Raw genomic sequence first — 18,232 nt, forward strand, 5'->3', positions numbered from 1 at the left:
TATGAGTCAATTGTTTGTAGACATCGCATGGTTTAAGGCTGATCAAGTGAAAAATAATAGAGAAATAGGTTTTATATTTGCTCGCAATCTTAGGTTGAAATGAAATGCCTTTTCTAATGAGCTTTTTAAACGTGCATGTTTCGCAACAGCAGTTCTCTTCGTGCAGGATTCACTAAATGGAATGAAAGTTTTTTAAGCTGACAGGTGATTAATGCATTGACTAAAAACACATATGTCTTATTACTTATTTGGATTTGTTTTAATATTCAGTTGTGGAATAGTTAAGTTCAACCTACACTTGAAAGCCATGTACACTCTCTTTTATGAATTATTGTGGTAGAAGTGGTTTGGGCTTTGAGCAATAGGTTTATGCCGTGTTCCCTCTCCCTCATTTTCTGAAAAATGCCTATTCAGGATTTGAAAAAAAAAAAATCAAATTTTTTCCTTCTTCTAATTCTTCTGAATTAGCTAGATGACTCTTGCCCTATTGTGAGCAATGTTTTCAAATGAAAAATAAAAAAAATGAGGTGACGACTTTCCAAAATGCTGTATTTTGGCATTTGAATCACTACGCCACAAAAATTTGACAAAAGCTTGACCTTTGTTTGTTGAAAAATTGCTGAATTAACACATGTTCTTTGAGTCATTTAGAGCTACTTCTGCAACACTGCCCTTTACCCAGCGTGGGATGTTTGGTTTTGCCATGCAAACCAAAGTTCTTTACTATTAGAGTTCCCAGTAAACCTCTGTTAACTGATAAACTGCTCAAACACTGGTGATAGATTACTACATACAAAGGATAACATTTATCGTTCAATGCAAAGTGTAAAACATTACAGTAGAGGCTCAATGCAAACAGAGCATTAAAAAGTTCATTGTGATAAACCACATTTGTGCATTACCAAACACGTGGGTTGTCCTACCCTCGCTGCAACCTTTTCACCTGCACTTTTATCAAAATGAGAGGGATGCCATTGGAATGTAGTATTTTCACAATCCTTCCAATTTCTCAGTAATTGTGCGTAAGATAAGACCAAATTTTCAAAACCTCCCCCTTTTTAGGTAAAGGCAGCTCTCTTTTAAGTTTGTCATTATTAGAATACTCAACAACTACATGTTAAATACAGTGGAAGTTTTCATTATGTTACCACTACAGAGACCCAGGACATAGGTCAACAGCTATTTGTATAACCCCACCAGGTTTCTGTAAATGCTTTAAGAGGGTCATCGTGATAAACTTTGGAGAGAAAGCAAAACAGGATTTTCACTGCAAATTATGATTTGAAAAAAATCATAAAAAATCAAAAAATCATAAAAATCAAAAAATCAAAAATCAACCTTTCAATCACACCCCACATTCAAGATTTAAGATTCAAAGTGTTAATTGTCAGATGCCGTGTGGAAATGTGTTTCCCTGTACAATGAAATTCTTACTTGGTGGTCATTTAGATATGTATTGGCAATAAATAGGTAGTGTCAACGTTATTATAAATATTAATGTTGCAGTGTTGGCAGTGCAAGTAAAACACTGAGTGCAGCTTGCTGTGCAACTCACAAAGTGCAGATGAAAGGATGAATTAAGTGCGAATGGCAGTAGTTACATGCGCAGTGCAGCATGTAAAGTGCAGAAAAAGAAGAATAAGTGTAAGCTGTTAAGGAATCTGATGGCGGTTCGGGTAGAACGGGTTCATTAGACGTGTCGTTCGACATTTCTCACTCCTGTACCCCAGGCCTGAGGGTAGGAGTGTGACCGGTCCATCCTGAGGCTGGGCGTAGTCCTTGGGGATGGAGGCAGCTCGCCTGTGGACTCCGCGGTGGTAGAGTCTCTGCAGGAAGTGGCGTTCTAGTGTCTTTACCACTCGCTGCAGGCGTCTGCGGTCCAGAGCATCGGTGCTGCTCCACCACTCAGTGATCAGGTTGCTCTCAACAAAGCAGCTGTAGAAGTTACTGATGATTGTAGCCTGTTGCGCCTCTGCCGGTGATGCATCCTATCACTGCCATCTCATCTGCAAACTTCAGTTAATTGTAGCCCTTTGGGCGTCCCTCACCAGCCTGCGTGAGGTCAATCAGAACATGAATGAAAAAACAATTATTCTGTTCATGTTATACAAGTGTATTGCTTTTCAATTATGATTGGTTCGACCATCCAAGTGTGTGAGTTTGTGGGTTATGACCGTGTTGAATGCGCAGCTGTAATCCACAAAGAGGATCCTGATTTAGGTGTCTTGTCTTTCAAGGTGGGAGAGGCAGTAGAGGCGGCTATGGCATCTGAAGTGGTCCTGTTGGGCCAGTTTGCAAATTGCAGAGGTTAAGGGTCTTCAGAATGTTGTTCTGAATGTGGGCCGGCACCCCTCTTTCAAAACACTTCTAAATGATTGGAATGAGTGCTACTGGCCTGTGGTCATTCGGACAGGTGGGACAGCTTTTCTTGCGGAAAGGGACGACGGTTGTGCTCTTGAAGCAGGTGGGGATGGCGCTCTGGCGGAGGGAGAGGTTGAATATGTTGGTGAGAACATCGGTCAGCTCATTGGCACAAGCTCTGAGGATGTTGTCCGGTCCGGCTGAGCTTTCTCAGCCCTCGGTGTACCTGGTTTGATGATACTGTTGGGAGAGAGGTCCCATCGTGTGTGTGACTCACCTTCGTGTTGTGCCTGTGGTACTGGAAGTGGGCGTAGAAGATATTGTCGATGCTGGTGGTGGACTTGTAGTCCGTGATGTGCCACCGCAGACCTCGCCACACCCGCCCAGGGTCAGCGGTGGAGTAGAAGCCAATCCAGCTTCTCTCTGTACTGCCTCTTGGCTGTTCTGTTGGCTTTCTTCAGTCCGCACTTCGCAGCTTTGTGCTACTTCGCATTGTTGGACTAAGATGCATGAGAGCGGGCACGAAGCATGTGGCGTACCCGACTGTACAGTCATGGTTTCTGGTTAGGGAACTTCCTGACTTCCTGGGTGTTCTCGTCCCGGGTGAGAATGCTCACATGCCGGTGGTAATGAAAATGGTGCACATGAAAATATAATGAGAAATGGGTCAGAACCACTGGGATCAATCGACATGAGATTCTCTAAAGAATCTTTTTGACGATGCAGTTTATCGACACCAAATAAATTCATATATCATTTAACAGATTATTCAATGGATAAACTGAGCAGCATGAATAATTTCGAAATACTTTTACCCCTGAGCATTGATGTGAACATCCCATGTTTACTCATTCTGCTTTGATACTTACAACATTTATGCTTGTGCCACTACTCCAAAATCTAACAGTCAGCAAATGAGCAGAATATGAAAAGATCGAAACCGACATGTATCATGTAGATATTTGAGAATAGATGCATACTTGTTATGTTTCCATATGATGATTAAGAATTATAATAATGGTCTCTGTTTACTTGGATTGCTACCCTTCAGACCAGGGGTGGGGATTTTTTTTTTGGCTGGCAGGCCACATTTATAATTACATTTTTATGCGCAGGCCAACTAGGTATCCTGTATATTGAAAAAATTTAAAATTGCAATTTAAATATTTACATTTTTTGGCATTTTATTTCACTTTTAAAATCATTAATGATCATATGATTGTATTGACATTATTTTGTATGTAATGCAGCCTCAGGGAGGCACTGGCCGGTGTCTCCCTGAGCCGGTCCCAAGTCCAGATAAATCCAGAGGGTTTCGTCAGGAAGGACATCTGGCATAAAACTTTTGCCAAAACCAAACATGGGAATCGACCATAATTACCAGATCATACAGATCTGTCGAGGCCGGGGTTAACAGAAAATCTATTGGTGCCGATGACCTACAGGGTGCCATTGGAAACTTGGCAATGTAGGTCAAACAAGGAGAGGACCAAAACAAGGAGAGGACTTGTTTGACCTAACAATGTAGGTCAAACAAGGAGAGGAGGAAGGCGAGTTCGGAAGCAGAGACAGAAATGGAAAAGCAAGAGTCTGGGTCTGAGAGTTGGGACTTTGAATATTGGGACTATGACAGGAAAAGGTAGAGAGTTGGAAAGAGGGAAAGTCGATATAATGTGTGTTCAGGAGACCAGGTGGAAAGGTAGTAAGGCCAGAAGCTTAGGAGCAGGCACTAAGTTGTACTATTATTGTACTGACAAGAAGAGAATTGCACTTGAATTGCACTTTTGATAAGTTGCTTTGGATAAAAGCGTCTGCCAAATGACTGTAATGTAATGTAATGTAAGAGAAATGGAGTTGGAGTTATCTTGAAGGAGGAGTTTGTTAAGAATGTTCTGGAGGTGAAAAGAATGTCAGATAGACTTATAAGTCTGATATTGGAAATTGAAGGTGTGAGGCTCAATGTTATTAGTAGGCTATGCCCCGCCGAAAGAAGAAAAGGAAGACATTATTTTATTTTGTATGTAATTATCCATACAAAATCGAAAAAAGGGAAAAAATAAGGAATTTCTAAATTGGATATTTACTGAAAATACTTATTAAAATATTCGACGAAAATAGTTTGGCGGACCGGAAGTGGCCATAAAATGCCCAGGTCTGCTTTAGACAATAAATATTTTGTCCAGAAGATGACGCTGCAATACTATTTCTTTTTGCCTTCTCAAGCCTGTCTGCAGTAAAATTATGGTTGCCATGTCCAAGGTTTTCGGGAATTATTTTGAACCCTTGTAACTCTCTTACTCTCTATTTAGCTACCTAGCAAATTGCACAAGATATTTTGCTGATTTTGAATCTGTAATCTGGCAACCGTAGAGGAGGCGGAACACCTGAGCAGGACTCACACAAGCGGTCACCGCCGGCGTTAAACGGTTCCTTACAAAGTAAGTAGTTCGCACAGATTTATTTATTTATTGTTTTATTTTTTCATGTGCAATTGTGTTTATTTTTAGTAAGGTTTAAAAATGTGAAGAAGTAGCTGCTGTAGTTCCAGGACTTGTTAACTTACCTAACCACGCCTGCGTCAAATCAGTGAATTGGAAGCTAATATGTCAATTTTTTATGTTGCGAAAGTCAAGACTTTCTTCAAGACCCCACCTTATCTGAATTTAAATGTTTAAGTTGATAATTTCCTTTCCTTTAAGTGATTCAATCATCGTATTATCTGCGCTGTCGATAAACTGTCTAAAATGATATTGAAATAATGTAGCTAATTGCAATGAATAGTAATAAGTCCTTGTTCTACTATCAGGCAACAATTCTTTATTAAAATATACACGTATCTTCAAACATTTAACTGTTGTGCCTGTTTGGACAAAATATTTTATATATATATGAATACATTGTTGGCTGTGCAGAATGTATTTTATAATGTCAATTTGTTCATGACTTGAATAACGCTTTCAACTTGTATGTATATTTTTCATTGTGCAATCAAACAAATTGTAATTTCTTACAAGGTTGGCATGTGGAAGCAGCCCAGCCCCATCTTAAAGGGTAAATAAAATAGGAAGCTGAATTAAAAACCTAATTCAAGAATATTAGGATAGAAAAACAAAATCTGAACAAGAATTTCAGACACTGATATCAGAATAAGAGAGATACAGTCTTCCACTGAGCACTATGACTGGGACTGTTGAAAATTTAACTGAGACCTGAATTTATTTCTTTCACTCTTTTATTGCCATATTTCTTACTTATTTCAATCAAAAAGGGAGATCCCTCTCTGCTCAGCTCCAGTTATTCTATTCAGGAAAAAATCTAGTTAGTTATATTCATCCCGTACGATTTCGTACACATTTCGTTCAATTTGTTAACATATCATTTACAAGTATGTTTTTTTTTAAATACTTAAGCCAGCCCACTCTTTGGCTCTACTTTATTGCACTCACTTGAGCACGATAAACAAACAGGAAGGTCCTCGTTCCCTGGAAAAATCCAAGGCAATTATTGGACAACCGTGAATCTTTGCAACCTAATAGTGCGTTCGTGTTCTTTTCAAGCTTTTAAACTAATAGGTGATTGATTGCTAATTACCGGTGACAGAGTCCCCCGGAGAGCACAGAGCCCTCCTCTTTTCCACATTGTAAAAGGTGCCATAAGTTTTAAACAGTCAACTCTGCTGCTGGTCCGAGCAGCTCAATAATCTCCCGGACGTTTGAATAATCATCGTGTCTTTTCCCAATAAAGAAGGAGGAGCCCCAGAACAGCAGAGTGCAGATACCTGATATAACCTTGGATCCAGTGTAGCTGATGAAGCCTTTGGTAGCCTTAAAGATCCAAAATTTATTAGAGTGGATTTTGTTTTAGACAACGTCATGAACCATTGGCAGTTGAGCTGAAATCTGCAAACCCGATATGAAAAAAAAAAAAAAAAAAATCCAGTACAAAAGTACTCTTTCATTCTATCGACCTTTGTGTGAGTCAAAACATACGATTGATAACAATCGCTGTGCAATGACAGGAGTTTCTCTTAATGGCACTCCTATTGATGTGAACCATTTGGATAGGGATCACACCTCCGCCTCAACAACAAAAGCATAAACAATGAGCGTTATCGATGACAATGTGTTTATTTTTTTTTCATGGACGGATCAATTGACGTCTCGGTTTTTGTCTCGGAAATCCATCCCCTCAATCTGCTCTCTGTTACAGGATATAAAAGTAGGGCAACGGGGACGATGCTGCATGGAGCTGCTGTCTCTGAAAAGGAAAAAAGGCTGTCACAATGGAGGTAGGGCAATTTTTCTGAGCTGCCAAGTTGTTTTGTATGGTATTACCGACTATCTGCAGTTTATGGAACATGGCCTATGTGATAGTTTGGTCAGAACCAATTTTTAACAGGTTTATATGAATATAATCTATTTATAGGGCTGTAAATCTGAAATGAGAAATGCAAAAGTAAGACCTACGTATACCACATTTTTCAAACCAATGCCATCAGTAAACTTTGAAATGCTGTACATTAATAATGTTATTTTGTAAAAAAATGCCAAGACCCGGTCAATGTATAAACCAGTTCTAATGTTCTTGTTTTTTGTCAAAAATGTACTCAAATTATGATTTCAAAACCATGGTACAAACAATAACATTTTTAGTTTTCCTTGACACTCGATTGAAAATCCATAAATTCTCTTGTGTGTATTGAAAATATTACAAACAACAGACAAATAAATTGTCTCTAAAGAAGAATTGCAATAGAAAACTGAAGCACTGGATGGAGATTATATTCTTTCTTTATGGAACTTATAGTATCAGTGTACCGTAGCAGGAGCCGCGAATTGTCTCTACCTAGCTCATAGTCTTACTGTATCCTTAATCCAATAATACTCATGGTCAAGGTTTGTGTTAGTAACCTTGCTGTTGCACATTACACTGCATCTGTTATTGTATTGGTTGTGAGTCATGTGAAGGGACAATAGAAGAACCTGCAAAGTAAATGTTAAGACATGAAGATAAACCAGGCAAATAGAGAAATGGGAGCTTTGTTAACAGTTGATTATTTGGGGGCAAATAGTTAAAAAGTTCAATCTAATCTTTTATATAATAATATAGCAAAATTTCAGTACCATATCTAAAGGTGAAGTTTTGTGTATAGTTATAATTAAAAAGCATAGTTGGGACTAGATTTCTGCTAATTTTCAAAATGACGAACCAACTGGTATTTCCTCTTGAGAACAACAATCTCATATTACATTTTGCATCAACTTATACAAGTATTCTCAATTGAGATCTCTATTTGCTGTACAATGCAGAAATGGTAGAATATTTTCAGTGACCGTCAAAGTTTTTGCTGGTTTGATGTACTTACACGAGTTCCGATGCGAGCCATATCAAATATTTCTGCACCAGTTATTTTGTTATTGAAAGTGGACACTATAGATTCAGATACTTAATCAAGGCCAACAGGAGGTTGAAAATACATCCATTTCGGTCTTTATGGACATTTAGACATCTTAAATAAGGTCTGAAAGACCACCAATTGCTTCTCTGGGACAAATAGTGATTTTTTGTTTCTCATTCTGATTCTTAAATATGCCCTCTTGGATTTAAAACCAAACAAAAGGTCAACAAAATTTGGGGATTTTAGGGAAATTTCTTTAGACAACTTGTTTTGTGTGTGTGTGTGTGTGTGTGTGTGTGTGTGTGTGTGTGTGTGTGTGTGTGTGTGTGTGTGTGTGTGTGTGTGTGTGTGTGTGTGTGTGTGTGTGTGTGTGTCCATTTTTTTCTACAAATTTAAATGTCTTGCAGCAAATGAATGAATGGAGACAGAAAATATTATCTTTCGGTCAGAAAAGCACCCAGTGACAGATAGGAGCTTCCTCAATTTATTAGCTCTAAGAAATAGTCTTAAAACAACAAACTAAAAAAAAAAGCTCCAGTATTTTAATTGTTCAATATTGTTTTAAAACATGTTTATAATTGCCAGCGGCTCTAATAGGTCACCGCATTTATTTTTAAAATAGACATGCCGGTCTGAATAACTTGTATGCAGGATTGCAGGATGCTACACACAATGTTAATACTGATATATGTATCAGTTCACAACGTATTTTTATAAATAGCAGTGGCACGGCCACCCTGCTGACTGTACCTTGTACATGCTTAAAATAAAAACGTGCATATCTGAACCTGTGTTTTATATGAATATCTCAATATTGAATGTGCAACAAAAAAATTGTTTATGCATGCCACGAAGCCTAGGTTAACATAAAACGCAATGTTATACAATATTTACTGTAGGGGGTCCCTGTTTCATCCCTCTTTTAGTTTGGGGATCTTTGGCCACAAATAATGTTGAAGACTCCTGCATTAGGCTATCAAAATTGGACCACAACTTTACTGGTCAGAGATGTACTAAACAGAGATGTACAAGTTTCTGAATCATCCAATCTGCATCGATTCACATGGAAATGATTGCATAGCAGATGACTTACCTTTCACAGATGAGGTGTAAGCTGTTTTCAAGTACATGGTAATGTGATATATTAAACTATCATTGCAATGGAGGGGCAGTAGGCCATGTGACCAAGTGGGGGAGCTAGTGCTCCATGGTCTTCGATCATGCTAGACACATGCACAACAACTGCAAAGCACAAGCGGAAAGTCTTGACCACATATCAGTGTTTTATCTGAAGAGTCGTCGGTGTTAGAATGGTCTCACAGCCCACCACAGACTTTATCTCCACTAGTCTAGCCCACTGCTCTCATTCCCTGCAGTCTGTCCTGTTCCGTTGCTCCACTGATAAGCTTATATCACGTGTCTTGTTATAGCTATAAAAAACATGCAGAGAGAGGCCTGATTTAACAGCAACAAGAATAACTGTGGTCGTGAGATTTGTTGCTAATGATGCTTCAAACATTTTGTCAATATTCTTGTCTACATCTATCCATGCCTGCTGAGAAAAGGTCGATACTTTTGCTAAATCAATTAACTGTTTTATCAATGGATGAAAGTGTTTCAGGGGGATTATTTAAATATCTCATCTGCTCACAATTAGTCTGTTTCAGCCAGTGTAATTGCTCCTTCTTAAAAATATATTTCAACACTGGCCCTGTGAGGGAAAGCCTCTAGAAATATTAGTATATTTTGTGGTTGTGATCTTGAAGCAAACCGTCAAACTTGTGCAAAATAAAACTACAATCCATATGTTTCTAATGTCAGTTGCGGTCTTTAATTCTTAAAGGCTATTTGTTTTTACCACAAATTACAATATGTAACAATATTAAAAGGCAGCCGAGAGCTTTCTAATGCGACAGTAGTCACTTGTGGAATATTTAATGCTAGTTGCTCTATATTAATGCCCATGTACAAATTATAGTAAGTGTCATTAATGAGCTTATTCTCAAAATTTGAAAATAATAAGATTCCTTTCCTACCACTAACATTTTAGAAATACAGGCAAGGCTCACCTCAATATAGAGTTGAATGTGTTGCGGGATTCCTTGGCTACTTATTGTTAATAGTTTATTGATAGAAAGATTGAGGGGGAAAATCCTTGCCGGCATTACCCCCCCCCCCCCAACCCCCCATGCACTTAGCGTCGGCTCACTACAGTTCACCAATCCTCCTCAGACATCTGTGTTTGCACAGGAGCAGGTGGATGGACACTGTTCCCTTAGTGGCTGTAAACAGCTTGTCACTCCCTGCCCTCTTCAGACGGTGGCTGTCTGGGGGGGTTAAAGTTGATGAACGGTGCGTCGTGTTTATCTGCCCCACTTCATTTTATTCCAGACAGGCTGCTGGGGCTATGGGTTGCGGCTGAGGGGCAGCCGAGCTGGAGTTAATGACAAGGCTTTGTTCGATGCTGGAGCTCTTGTCAAGATAGGCCCTGGCCAGACAATAGACGGGGTCACAGGTCCTCGGGGACTTGGGGTGAGAGGGCTAATGAGTCAGTAGGAGCAGGCCAGTGTGGTCTGCCACCTCAGGCTCAGATGGTTCTGACACAAGAGGCAGCAGAAATATACTATTATTGCCTTGTTTTAAGAGCTTGTAATATTGTTTTCTGAACACATTTAATTGTTTGAACCAGAAGTTTAACAATGCCTAAAATCTGCAATGAAAAGTGATGATGATACACTGTGATGCCAAAGGATAAACAATATATTGTAAAAAATTCTATCATATACATAAACGCCCCCCTCCAAAAAACAAAAAACAAAAAACAAAAAATCAAACCTTATTCCTGGTTTTTGACAATCACTTTTGTAATGGGATCGCAGTCCGACAACGGTATCTCTTAATGATACACCCATTTATGTCATAGAACTTTTTCTAAAGCTCAGTTAATGGTAGTTTTTACTTGTCTCCATTTATTTTTTTATAGGCTTGCAAATAATTACAATGAATTGCAGGATTATAAAAGCCAAATTTGATTGTTAGGATTACCTGAAATCAGGTTAATTAAATTCATTTGATTAGAAATTAAATACATATTGTATTACATATTGTCAAATATGTAAGCGTGATGTGAAGCAGTAGTCGAGACTTGAGCAGCAAATTTATTGACAGTTGGCGCTGACGACAATGAATATAGTTTGGATCCAGCCTGACTTGGATCAAAGACATTTCGAGGTGAATGGCCCAGGGTTTTGTATCGATGAAGCAGACCTCTGTCTGTGTTAAGACAACACTAATATTGCGATTTTCTTCTGTATTTTATATGAATTACAGTTTTAGGACTAATGTATACATTTGTGCATTGTTGGCTTATTGAACTGTTTGATTCTCAGTGTTTAAATGTGCAAAACAGCAAAAGAGAGATTTCTGGCGATAATTGCTGAGCATATAGTCATCTCTGTAATGTGATTTTGACACTAGAATATCCGCAAAGCTTTTGTGTTTTTATTCTACTATGTAACTCATCCTTAGCAACACCAGTCATGATGCCATGGATCCCACCATGGAGATTTTGTCCAGCAGTGTGTGTCTTTTTATTTGTATTTTCTGTAACAGTGATGTCTCAAAAAGGAATGGGAGGGAGTTGTTTGGACTTGCTTAACACTTGAGCCTTCGACACGGTTGAACAGCACACTACAAAATTCCATTGACATACATTTTCTTCTGAAGTCTGTCTCCACTCTCCCTTCTAAGTTTACACTCCCACAGCTAGATGTACATGGGCAATATTTCTGGCCATTAGGCTCGACCATGGATCCTTCAAGCTTGACCGGCTCCTCTTCTTGTTTTGATCGACTTTCTAGCTTTTTAATTTTCATCTCTTTTCACCCTCCTTATCCCCATCCCCATCACTCCATCAACCACAGCGACCCAGACACATGCGGCTGTAGCTTATCCAGCCGTGGCATTGACCTCTCATCTTCATATTGACCTGTTGTTTCCCATGACCTCTGACCCCGCGGGGGGCCAAGCCTTCAGCCATCTAGACCTCCTCCACCTGGCCCCTATCACTCTTCGGATTGTCCAGATGGATTACCACTCCTCAGGATGTCTATGGGATTACATTGTTGTCTCAACTCGAGGGTTCTAGGAAGCTAGTATGTACAACATTTTTTCCATCTTTCAGCATATATTCTGAGATATTCCCTGGTGATTCATCATTTGTTTGTCATTGGTATTTACATTGTGCTTTGTCAACTAAATTCTGTTGCCTGGTGAAATTTCTTTATGTTTCTTTACCTCGATGAACTTGCCTGTTTAGCCTGGTTTTCATTATTGGTGTCCTGAGAGTTTGCTATGAAAATCCAGGTCAGTGCAGTGTTACTGAGATAGTGCAGGCACAGGGCTGACAACATCTATGTTGTTAAACACCTACCATACCTATCATAGTTGAAAGAAATAAAAACACGATACAGGGTACTTGCTGAAAATACAATACCATGTTTGTGGAGAGGTCTTTTTTTATCTCACTCAAAATTCAGGACATTGTTTAGCTTCAGTGTCATTATTAAATCACATGGATTTCTTTGCCAATTGAGTAAAATATGTACTATTCATAATAAAATATTATATCTAAACAGCACCTATGCGGGTTGGTATTATATGACTATGGGGAAAAAAAAGATAGCTTTAAAAGTAAAATTGTTATTTTTGTTTTCTTTTTTTGGTTGCTCTTTAGCATGTTTTTTGTTGTAAAATGTGTTTCTTTTTTTGCCGGTGCAAAGCGGAGCTTGTTCATTGGAACTCCCTGGACTTTGGTCTGGGCAGCATTCCTGATTCCTGCTGAACTGGGAGCTATAGGAAGAGGGATGGGAGGGGAGGTAGAACCATGAGGGAGGGAGTGTGTGTTTGTGTATGTGTGTGTGTATGTGTGTGGGGGGTGCAAGAACATGAGAGGAAGCGAGTGTTCATTACAAAGTGTGCCTCTCGGTGTGGGCATGCCCAGTAGAGTTCGCCTTGCAGCCAGAAATCCAGCCTCTAAATTTTGAACAGGAGGGAGACTTTTGTTTCTCCTCTCTCTCTCTCTCTCTCTCTCTCTCTCTCTCTCTCTCTCTCTCTCTCTCTCTCTCTCTCTCTCTCCCTCCCTTGACGTCTCTTGCTCTCTCTCTTCCTCCCTCTCTCTCTCAGTGTTATTTTCTCCTCTTCTTCCAGGAGTGAGTGTGTGGTGAGATTTGTGCAATAGAGGAGCAAGAGGACATGCAGCTAGTGCAAAATACAGCAAGGGGGAAGTAAAGAAAAGAAGATGATGATGAGCAGGAGGAAAACAAGAGAGAAAGACTTCAGCCCCCCTCATTACCCTCTTTCTCGCTTTCACTCCCTCCTGTGCCAGCGACTTTTACCTCAGAAATAGTGGAGGGACCAACTTCAAAAGGCAAGTCAGGGGGGAACTGGAGTGTGAAATCTGAGAAGAGAAGCAAGATGAGAGGCTGACCGGCGCTGTGTTTGCTGTGCTGTCCAGGTCAGTGCCCAGGAAATACCAAACAACCTCTCACTCATTTCCATCACCTGCTTCTTCCAGTCACGAACTCCTGCTTACTGACAGTGCATGTAATGCTTTTTCATCTGCATATACTGAATTTGAAAACACAGGGTGGCACCGGTGGCTGGTTGTGCAACAAGACTCGCTGACAGCCTGAATGACAAACTGCTCACCGTGTCGTGCCAGCACCACCCGACCAGTGTCACCCACACGGGGAGCGAAGCGCTGAAACTCCCTCTGTTCCCTTCAGTACTCCAAATGAGTTGTTCAGAGTAGATGTTCACATGCGTACACGTGTTCAGGCAGGATAAACTTGCCGAAACAGAGCCACGTGGTTACAATAAAGGAAAAACCACAGAGACATGCAGTAGGCTGGGTGCTCACGTGGGAGGTGGAGGGAGTTAGAAGCTGCAAGTTAGAATGAAAAATTTCATGTTGATTGCTCAGTTGAGAATGATTTAAATTTTTTTTTTTTTTTTTCTTGCAGGGATATTCATTTATTTGGTTTGAGGGATGTATTTTTTTTTATCTCTGTATAATCCCTCAACTACTACAGACTTTAATTCCATATACTTTAGGAATGGTTGAATAATATTAATGTTTGAGTGGCCAAATTAGGTCAGTTTTTTTTTTTTTACATCACACAGGTAAAATTAGTCTTGACAGATCTCGATACACCTGGCTATCCCCTGTCCAAAACCAGAATATTTATTTAGCTATCCCAGAATGCTCTGCCTTAAAGAGATATTGAGGTATATAGTTCCTTAATGACTGCGTTGTTCAAGAGGTTTGAAACCTGTACTGAATATATTCAAGTGTTACTTCACTGTTTTTTTTTTGTTTAGTTTGCGCCTGATGATTGTTTCCCCCCAATATTATTTTCGCTGTTACAATAAAAATAAATACTCACGCTGAGAATTTTAATTTTTTTTGTTATTTGTTCGGCAACCAGCTTTTGTGTAATTCAATCTACATACCTTTGAATTATTCAAATGTAGTTCAAACAATCTTTTGCCTTTTCCCAAACTGAAAGTATGATCTTTCAATTTGTAAATTAAGAATATGAAAATCTAGACACATGACTATCCTGATAATTAAGGAACCACATCAAATTATGGACTATTTCCCCATTTTTATTTTATTCCATTTTGATCACAGACTAGTCACAAGAATATGTTCTTAAATGCAGAATTTGGGATGATATCAATACGAGAATCTTTCAAATTTTAACCACTTAGTAAAAAATGTTTAATTAAAAATCCTATGCAATACATTCTTCGATCATTTCCTTCCTCGCATTTTTTTTCTCTTTCAGTGCCTCTTCAATCAGAAGCCATACCTCAAAATATTTTACATGAATAGCAGCTGCTTTTAATCTTTGATATACTGTACCAGATGTTCTGTCGCTAAGCTTCCCTGCTCGATCCTCGGCTTTGTAATGGGAACAAAGTGTCCCATGTTCAAATTCACCTGTATTTTTTTGACATGGCCCAATAAGACCAGAGACAGTTTTCAATGAAGGAAAAACAAATGGATTTTTAAAATTACCAGCATTATTTCCCTTGTTGATATTGTTATATGCTTAATATAAATTATTTCATGTTTATTTTAGAGCTCTGAAGAAAGAAGCAAAAACCAAAAAAAGAAAAACAGAAGTATTTGCTTCAGGGTTTGGAGGTCAGTAATCACCTCATTTAAAGAATAATCTAATGCGCACATTAGGGATGACTCAAAAATATTTCTTGGATTCAACTAATGTACATAAATTGAAGGCAAACTGTCGTTATGTTATCTGAAGTAGAAAACACAACTGTTCTCAATGTTCCAAACATTTGGCTTGATAATGAATTATGATTATTTTTAAAATCCTTGATGTGAACACGCTGCTGATGGAATAGGGTCAGGTGAAAGAGGTTTGGTGTAACTGCGTGGAGCAGCCCGCCATTTTGATGAAGAGCCCAAATGTCATTTTACATCAAGGTTCCATTGATTTCTTTCTTCAATCCCCCTCGCTCAAGTGTCACAACTTCATGCAGGGGGAGGCTAAATAACAGGGCTACGCTTTGAAAGTGAAAAGCCTTCTATAATCTGCTTTCCCTCGTTTGAAATTAAAGTAGCAGTTTTGTCGTCTTGTTGGGAATGAAGTGTTTTTTTTTTTTTTTTGTATTTGTTTTTCGTTTTTTCCTTCATGGTATTTAGGAATATTTAGAAATGAATGCATTGCCGAGGTTTTTTTTTTTTTTTTCTTTTTTTGGATCTGTGGCGTATTTAGGACTCTATACTTTTTCTACTTGAGCAGGTTACATCAGAACCAACTGTAGTTAGTTTATTTAAATACTGGAATTCCTCTCTTCCTGGGAGACAGCGTTCCCAGGCCTTCCCCCGCAGGTCCCACCCTTGATGGCCAATCTGAGGCTCCATGATCCATCACACAGCAGGCGGCCATGTTTTCTGAAAGGGCCATGAACTTGTTACCTCCCTCAGCCCGCCTGCCTGAATGTCAAACCCATTTTTCTTTTCTTGTGTCCCCTTTCTCTATCTTCCCCTTCCCATGATTGTGGGTGTATTGAAATAATTGGACTGCATTCAGCCTGGCCAGGTTGCCAGCGTAGCTTCTGAATAGAGATATCAAGTCTGGTGCCATGATTTTCCTCTGACCACCCTTTCAGACTTCCTTCCTTTGCCTCTGCCTGCCTCCCTGCGAGGTCGTGACGGGTCATCATCATGACTCCAACCTCTCATTACAATGACACTACATCCATGGTACATTATCTACAGTGGGTCAGCTGGCCCGGAGCTCTGTCTATAGACTATTCTTCCACCCCTCTGTTGTCTTGGATCCCTAGATCCAGCCTGTTCAACATGGCACACATTCAAAATGGCAACCTCAAGGGGCTTTTATTCCTCCCTCCCGAAGAATTCAATCACTTTTTCTCTCCTCTCTGCTGAGTTATTCAGAGTTTAATGAGGGAGGGAAGATAAAGGAAAGCTTATGGTTTGCCGGATGATGGAGAGGGTGCCTTTTTGTTTCTGTTAGAGGAGTCACACAGTGAGAGTTCGTGTGAAATTAGTTTTTTTTTTTTCTTAGCAGAGGGAAAGGTGATTGAGATGTCTGAGAAAGCGCCATGGAGTCTGGAAGAGCAAGGGGTCATTAAAGTGTCACAGAAGTTGCAGCACTTAAAATGTTGTTCTGCATTTTAGATGGAGGGAAGTGTGAGAAGGATTTTTGTGTATAAAGATGTAAAACCTGCTCCGTGGTATTATGATTATCAAACATTAATGGACTGATTCCACCATAGTTCTGTGGCTCTACACCTCCAGTGCTGTGTGCATCATTTTAATGACTGCACAGGATTATTCCCTTACATAACCGAGTGTGGGAGTTTTGGAGACGGCTCCTGACAGTGTGGGAGGGCATCATACCGGACCGGAGGAAGCGCCGAGTTGACGTCGGATGACGGGGCTGTTGCGAGGTTCAGCACAGGTCAACGTCCATACTATGTTTCAGCTGTCAAAGAGTGTTTGGGTTACTGGTTGCACAGGCGTCAGCAGCGACGCAAGGTTTCCCACACTGACATCAGAAGAGAGGCGAGGTAGCAGGGTTCAGCTGGCTTACATACTCGTACCGTCACACACACATACACAGACACGCAGGACCCTGTCAGGGAAGGTAGCGTTGGTCTATCTCTCCTGGAGATGTTTGTTACTCTTCCCCCTGAGCAGTTTTGCCGCCAGATGCTGCAGATATACGGTTCCTAGAAAAGAGACCAAAGCAGCAGTACAAGTACAGCCTCAGTAAATGCTTATGATGATTTTGACGGACGAGGCAGATCTCTGGCTTCACAGATGATCACACTTGGATTACATAATTTTATAAGCTGTCTTTTTTTTTTTTTTTTTGTTTGGTTACAGATTATTAGAGGCAAAGAAAGAAAATGATTTGTTTCACATTTGATGATAACAAACTGAAATGAATTAGATAAATGTAAGTAATAAAAACCATTAAAATTATAAAATGTGACACAAAAGATGACTTGATTAATTAAGAATTGGCGATTATTATTACTACCATTTGATTAGTACTGCTCCTTCAGTATTTATAGCAGTAAAAGACACATGAGTAAAATGTGCACAGCTGAAATTATTACAAGCAGAGTTTCAAACTGTGTGTCTTGAGATTTTGAAGAGTTATTGCTCATCAGTGGTGCTGCTAGAGTGATAACATAAGCTGTACAAACAGCAGGCCCTATTGACTGAATTCACGATTGTATGAAACAAATATTTGCTCGCAAGTCGGCAAACAGATTTTATAACAGGATTGTGTCCTTGACCTTTTTTTTGTAAAGACGGGAAGCTAGGATGTTTTCTAAATGGCATTTGAGTATTGTCTATGCGTCTATGATGAATTTTATCTTTTATTCATTTTTTTTCTTTCGTCATTTTTCCTTCCTCAACACCATTATTTGAACATCCACCCAAATGATTTAAGTAATAGATCGTATCTAATGTTATCCTTGCGGTCATGTAAATGACATGTTTTGTGAAAAAAGGAAGCCAAATATTAATATCCTCATGAAAACACGAAATGTTTGATTTGAATTACTTACCCCGGTTGTTTTTTCAGGTTTCACTTTTCAAAGTCAGTTAACTTTGTACTCTAAAAGATTAAAACCGAAAGCCAACTGACACTAAATTCAGTTGGGATTTAATTGAAAGTAAGTAATTTAACCCTGTGAAAATTACACTTCCCCCATTTAGTTAGAAAGAAAATCCACCTTCTTTGTGTTCAGAGTAATATTTATAACAGCCCTTTTCCGAATATCTGTAATAATTTACCTGGCTGAGAGCAAGCATTTAAACCCGAATCAGCGATAAGCATCTCCAGCATTTTTTTTGCGTGTTAATGGCACACCACACTCACCAATTATGCTGCTGCT

At 39.3% G+C, this 18,232-nt stretch overlaps 1 long non-coding RNA gene across 6 annotated transcripts in view; it reads left to right on the top strand.

Annotated features, from left to right (window-relative positions):
* The first annotated feature begins 4,755 nt into the window (after nt 1-4,755).
* LOC147235316 (uncharacterized) overlaps nt 4,756-18,232 on the top strand; it is a 102,728-nt gene continuing 89,251 nt past the window's right edge. The window contains exons 1-2 of one of the 6 annotated variants that reach the window (XR_015104454.1): nt 4,756-4,799; nt 6,571-6,649. This is a non-coding gene — a long non-coding RNA (uncharacterized LOC147235316). Of the gene's footprint in view, nt 4,800-6,570; nt 6,650-12,865; nt 13,275-14,907; nt 14,973-18,232 lie in introns of those variants that run through there. The other 5 variants (XR_015104451.1, XR_015104453.1, XR_015104457.1 and 2 more) reach the window with 5 other exon arrangements.

The sequence above is a fragment of the Fistularia commersonii genome, chromosome 3 (assembly GCF_037954325.1).
Source record: "Fistularia commersonii isolate RoL2024-O1a breed Wild chromosome 3, RoL_Fcom_v1.0, whole genome shotgun sequence".
Taxonomy (NCBI): Eukaryota; Metazoa; Chordata; class Actinopteri; order Syngnathiformes; family Fistulariidae; genus Fistularia; species Fistularia commersonii.